A 7244-nucleotide genomic window follows, 5' to 3' on the forward strand; every position below is an offset into this window, starting at 1 on the left:
TTCAATAGAATATAGGCGTGTTCTCCAAATATGCAAAAAATCACGCAAAAATATAACAGATAAGTGAAAAAGAAAGAGAACAATAGTGGATAAATGAGTCTTCTCACAGATGTTGGACAGAGGTGCGTTTGAAGTGGTCTAGCTGGAGATGAGGTGGGTTGGCAGAGGGGTTTGAGTTCCTGGGAGTAGTGGCTGTTTAGATGAGGGTGAGGCAGATTTGACAACATCCTCCAGTGGAAGAGACCACCAGCGAGGCCAAGTCACCACCACAAAACTGAAACCTGCATTCTGCACGGGACGGATGGAGGGGGAGCGGGGCCAGCAAGGGGGAAGAAAATGGACATTTTCCCAAAATGTCTCTCAACACCCCCAAAGAAACAAGCATGAACTAGTTGAACTTCAATCAAATGTGGCCATACGGGAATCAAAATTACATCAGAGTGTGATCGTGCTGACACATGTTGGTGGAGAGAGGCAGAGAGGCATTCTTTACTCTGGGTTATAAGTGGTGCATCAGGTATTGCAGTCCTGTGGAGGCCTCCAACATGTGAAGTGATTTATAGTACGGCGTGGGATTGTCATGGCACCAGCGTGATAGTAGATGGATGTGTCCTACAGCAATCAGGCTGTGTCGTGCATTCACTCAGTGGGTTTTGCCACTCCACAGATTTTTCTAATGTGATTGAAAAGATGGAAGGATATTGTGTGTTTCTTCAACTTACTTTATGTTGTCACTATTACTGAAACAAATGGTCTCTCTTCTATGCATTTCTGAGGAGGTGCATGTTAGCGTCACCTAGGCAACAACCCCTTAACAAGTTTAATTCCACAACTAAAAGAACCGTTTCAAATAATCATGAAGGATCTCGGTGTAATGTGAAGGATCAACCTGCCAATACTGTGTTTCACAATGGACCTGCCCATGATCTTGCAGCACTGACTTGTAAGCATTTCAACTTTAAAATAAGCAAAATATAAAATGAATACAAACCCGTCAAACAGTGAGACAGGTCTTGGTTTCAGGGTCGAGCCGCTTTGAATGCAGTGAAAGGGGGAAAAGTGACCAGCGCGTTCTGCAACCTTTGACCCCAACAAAGCCTGCAGGCTGTATTTCAAAAGAGTTAGGATGCGTGTGAGCAAATGTGGTTGAAGGCCGGGTGCTATCTTTGAAACAGAGAAAGCTAACTGTGAGAGGAAAATGAAACGTATGGACGACCCCCTGACCTTGTTAAAGAAAAGCTTCAGAGTCAGTTGGAGGAAATCTGTCTCCCTCACACTCTGTCAACACGCAGGCACCGGCCAGCTCTGACTTGTCTGAACCTCCTCTTTGTTGCACACAGACAAAAGCTCCACTGTTGTTGTGAGCACACAGTTTATGAGATTTTAAAGAGGAGTATTTGCTCTTATGTCTTTGATACACTATCACAACTAATTTCATTCCTCAAAGATTTCTGGTGACAGAGGATTATCTTCTAGAAAGGATTAGGTGTAACACAGAGCACAATGAATAAGACAAAACAATGTACGTTTAGGAAAGCTGACTGGGCTAATGTTCTTTAAGGAGCTGTTCCTAAGTTTTTGCTATTGCTACGTAGCCATCGTTAGCATTAACAGCTGTTTAACAGTCTTGTAAGAGCTTCCGCCATTGTTGTGTTTACAAGACAAGAGGTTATAGCAGGGCCACGTCTTCAAGGCAGCCTGGACGCTACAGTGACTCGGTATCAGAAAGTGTTGAGATGGGCCAACTGGTTCAGGGCTAGCTGGTTAACATACTAACTTCAGTAGAACAAAAAAGAGACAACTCTTGGTGAGTAATTGAATAAAGTTTGATGCTGAACTCTTAAGGTTTCTTCTAGACTTCTAAGTAAACAGCTAAATTCTAAGGTTGGCTATGTAGCAATAGCAACACTTACAAATAGCTCCTTCAAGTTCACTGTAGCTGGCCCTTTTTCCAGTCCTTATAAAGACAGCTAGTAAACAAATCAAGTGTATGTGGTTATGTATGATGGAGTGTCAGTGCTGTAATGTTGCAAGTCTGCATTCTCAAAAGCAATGTCCTCTGCAATGTATTTACAGCTTCATGCTGCAAACCTGGAGTAACCTCGAGTACACTGTGTAGATGTACTTAATGTTACTTCGGTAAATGGGGAGAAACCCTTCAAATCATAACCAATGCCGACTTCTGGACCCATATCTGCAGAAACATCTTCACTCTATCAACTAACCCATACAAGACAAGATCATTCACTACACAGAGTGCACTACACAGAGGAGAGAATGTTTAAAATGGGTTTCACGGATTCAGACATTTGTCCACACTGCACACAAAATACCACAGACCCCTAAATGCACACCAATCAAACAATTCTGGTGGGATATCACTGACACCCTCACTCTTATTTTTGGCTTCTACATCCCACCATCTCCTTCATTGTGCCTACTAGGAGACCTATCCAACATCAGTCTAAACAACACTATCCTCATGAACTGGAAATCAAGGAACACCATCTGGAAAAATCTACTATTTGATCACACATCAATGGAAAAATCTATCTGCCTCAATCAAGAACCCAACCACAGATTCTGACAATATCTGGAACCCTTTCATTAATAAGTTAAATTCTTAATTTTATACCCATACCATTCACCTCTTTTTGCCTTTTTGCTAACCACCCACAGTAAATGTATAAACCCAAAGAAGAAGAAAAGAAGATAAGGATAAAAAGAGAAAGAGACAAATAAGGGACATTGTTTTGTAACTTAGAGGTTGAAATCTTGAAATCTTGTAGATTTCCACAGATGTAAGGCATTAACTTACAGCATTGCGCACAATGGCCTAGCATAGCCAGACATATCAAAGGCTTTTATGGTTCATAAACTTAAATCATCTTATGGCACATATTGTCAAATCAACTCTAAGTGGAAATGACCTTTTTTCCATTAATCTGTTACAGCATTTATGATGTTGGAAGGGCTGCAGACTAACTGCCTCAACATGACATGAGTTCAAATTACCGTTTAAAAATGAAATATTTGATCTCCAATGAAGAACATTATATAAAAACCAATATATATATATATAAAGAAACTGTTCATATGGGCTGTTTTTCTCTGGTCTGAAGGACTTTTTGTTGCCTTGAAGGCTGCTCTGAATATGGGAGGCCAGCAGAGATAAAATAACCTAGAGAACCAATTGTAAATAACAAGAGAGATAAACTCCCATTTTTCACTGGGCTTCAGTCTAGCATCATTCAGCCACACAAACTTGTTCCTTTACTCTGTCAAAACTCAAATCTATGTGGTACGTACACGATGTATGTAAGCTATATTAACTATTAAATATGGGGACATTATACAGGTGCGTGCATGCACAAACATCCACCAAACCTCCATGAACTTAATCCACTGTAAATTCTCATGATTGTCATGAGATTAGCGCCACACTGACACAACACGTTAGTGCGAGGAAAAGGTTATCAACACAAACTCATCTTTCATTGCTCTGGAACAAACAGGCAAATAAAACAAACAGATTTCAGTTAGCTCAGCAAACCTGCAAACCTGTGTAGAGCGGCTGAACAAACTCAAAACAAGGGATGGAACGGTTACAACTCCTGACTCACCCTCTGTTGGGTATGAGGGGTATAATGAGTCACTGGAGGCTGTTGATGGAAGATATCTTGTTCTAATATGAGAATGCTAAAATCCCAGATCCTGGATTTGAGTGTTGTACACAATAGGAACAGGCTCTACTGCAGAGTTGGCATGGCTAGACTGCTGCCTGATGTAAGTACTTGTTCCTGGGTCAAATGAAACTTGGAGCTGGCCACAGTACAGGCTCACACCCTACTAATTTTTCACTTCACAGTTTCATGTTCATAAAACACAGCAGATACATTTTCTGTGCAACAAATAATGTATTTATACCAAACTAATACAAAAAGCTGAGGTGCTAATGACAAGATATAAATAGACTCTGAGCTGGCTTTGCACTGTGAATCTAAAACAGCCGTTGTTTGTAAGAGCGACTTTGCATTTGGGAGTGTCTGAACCACTGCAGCAGGGCTCAGTGTTTGCCAGATGCAGGGTGGGTCTGTAACAACCAGTAGGCTGCAGCCTCTATGCTTCTGCTTGGACCAATAACCGGTATAGTGGCGTGCAAGGAAAATCAAGCCAGCATGTTTGTGAATACTTTGAAAAACTGAAGAGTGCTGCAGACATGATGCATCCTTTGAAAAACTAAAGCAAACATTGTACCCGCAATATAGAACCAACCATGCACCAACTGCAGAATGCAAAGTAATAAAGGAAGAGAGACATTTGTGATGTTACCACAAGTACAAGCAGATAACAGTGTTACAGCAGCAGCTCATAATGTGGACATGCTGACTTTGGAAGGGGAGACAGAAACACTTATATAGTTGTATTTTTTTTTAGTTTTCTCTAAATCTGTTTTTTGAGTGTTGTATTTCATACTCACTTTTGCTTATTCTTATTGGTGTGGAGGCCAATTTCTGCCATTAAAAGAAAAGTATACTTGTGATAAAAATGGAAAATCTAAATAATGAGATATTAACTAAAATTTAGTCTAAGTCCAAATTGTAGTAGTTACTATATCTGACTAGATTTAAAGATAATAGCTTATAGTTTTGGACCTCTCATGTTTTTGATGTAAAAATAAAACTTTTAAAACTATTATCATTAATTAGCATTTCCTCTTGTTTCGTGCTGTTCTTTTTGTTGCTTGCTTGTGGATGGGGCCCGGGCTCCTGATATATTAGCATACTTGATATACTATACTTTGTCTATGTATCATCTCTCCAGATTTGTCTAATTTTGTGATGCAATTTGTGTTGCATTTTGTATTTTTCTTATCTATACAATAAATAATTGAGCTAAAAAAAGTCTTTTTGAATAATTTCTTTCTTAACTAGCATTTCATCTTCCTGGGAGTAATGTGCTTACATACATATATACTGTATATATGTATGTATGTATGTATGTATGTATATATGGTACCATCACATTCTCAATAGGATTTGCAATGCAATAATGTGACATGTTGAGTTATGTACTACAGAGTGTAAGAAGATACCATCTCACAAATGAATAATAAATAAATAATTGCCAAATTTATTCTTGCCTTTGGCACCTTTTTTTGTTTCGTGCAAAAACAGTGGCAATAAAAGCAGAATTTTGAGGAACAGAAGTTCAAAACACTACAAAGTAGTGGTTCCCAAAGCTGTCTCCTGTGCTCAGTGTGTTGCAATAATGATGATTAACTCCAATTTTCCTCAAATTCCTTTAACAATGAGAACTTTCTTTACCAAGGAAAAAGCTTGAGCCAGCCCACACTGCTGCTTGCCTAATCCCAACTGAACTGAAACCACTCCTACAGTCCTGGAGGTGTGTTTCTGTCACAACTGCGCAGCTGCATGAATGTGTGCTTGTGTGTACAGTATGCTGTATATTAGTTTCTGTGAATAAATGCGTACAAATTCAATAGCATGTTTGTTTTTGAGGACCAAACAAAGGTCATATTTACTTAAGTTACTCCAGCCTCTTTGCGGCTCCCTCACCTTGGTTTTAATAGCTGCGTTTAAGGGCCTACTGACACACAATGAGGCAACAATGAGGTGTTTATGTTGGAGTTAACACCCAGTCAGGAGGGCTCTGACTGCCATTCAGTAAGAAGCACACCACCATTGCAAGCCAAAGAGTATAATACCTCCTGACAAGAGGAATGGACATCTGTGCAATAGACAAAAACGTATATGCACATACTGTACTGTATATGTATACAGAAATAACATTATTCAGCTTCTGCAACTTTCCTTATACCTGCTATTATAGTGAAGCTTCTCATTGATATACTCCCCTCTACAGAATGACGGCAAACAACTATCGACGTGTGAAAGAACTGAATGACTCGCTCAAATGAATTAAACAAAACCAGAGGCTTACACAGCCTGGAGCGCATAGGTGGTACTGTGAGTACACACAAATCAACGGCACCAGGTACACACACACACACACACACACACACACACGCACACACACACACACACACACGCACACACACACACACACACACGCACACACACACACACACACACGCACACACACACACACACACACGCACACACACACACACACACACAGCGAGAGAGAGAGAGTGCCAACATTTAACTACTTTTAGGGAAACAAATGACGACTTCGTCCCTAATTACAAACATAAATTTATTTCACTCAGTCTAATCAAGGCATCTATTTATCCTGATTTATACAGTAGCAGCAGAATCAGGCCCCAGACTCCTCCTACACTATGGCAAGAAACAAATCAGGAAAAATAGCTCTGCCCTTTGCACACAGTAGCAACACATATTCAATGAACTTGTGAGAATCTGGCATAGCCTCAGCAGTAGATGTCTGCAGTTGTTGGAGATGTATTTCTGGTTGTACTAGTCAGTTGTTGTCATAGCTGTTATATTAAATTGTATTTTAAAATTCACTTATCATCATTATTTAAAGCTGGCTTCATCAGTGGAGCTGTTTCAAATGAAGGCTGGTTTATCAAACGGCAGCATGCACACAATCGCATTTACATTTACACAAAACGCATAACGTCAGTGATTTAGGATCAGGTAGGAAATCAGATTCAGCATTTGCATCTGCACCTCCAAGAATCGGGGTCCTTTGCGGACATAAACAATATGTGTCATGTTGCCATGGAGTTGCTTAGTTACTGTAGCTGTGGGCTCCAACTTGAGACCCAATTTTTTTTTAGCCTGCATGTATTTACATTTCAGCAAATTGGCGCCATTGAAAGATGCTGAATTAGCTATCACCAGCTATTTCCTGTTTGTAATGTATCCAAGGATGCACAGACTATCACACTGAAGAGAACTTCTTTATATCATTTATGGATATTTATAGTGACATCTCTTAAGTACAGTTTTTTTGATAATTGGGTGCTAAGTGTTTTAAAGCACCTTCATTGCCCCAATGTGATAAGCTGTGTAACCGCCACTGCTGCGGCTCCGACACTGACCATGTAGATAAGCAGCCAAACTACATTACATTGACATGCACCTGCCACTGCATGCCTCATGTCACCCCCTCTGTACAACACATTTCAACACAAATTCTTCAGCTGATTACATCACCACCTGTCAACACTCTTAGTTTTTTGCTATTTTCATTTTCATACTTGCAGCAGAGTAGTGTCAGGAAAAAGTCGGCTT

The sequence above is a fragment of the Seriola dumerili genome, unplaced genomic scaffold (assembly GCF_002260705.1).
Source record: "Seriola dumerili isolate Sdu_G_001 unplaced genomic scaffold, Sdu_1.0 BDQW01000149.1, whole genome shotgun sequence".
NCBI classification, from domain to species: domain Eukaryota; kingdom Metazoa; phylum Chordata; class Actinopteri; order Carangiformes; family Carangidae; genus Seriola; species Seriola dumerili.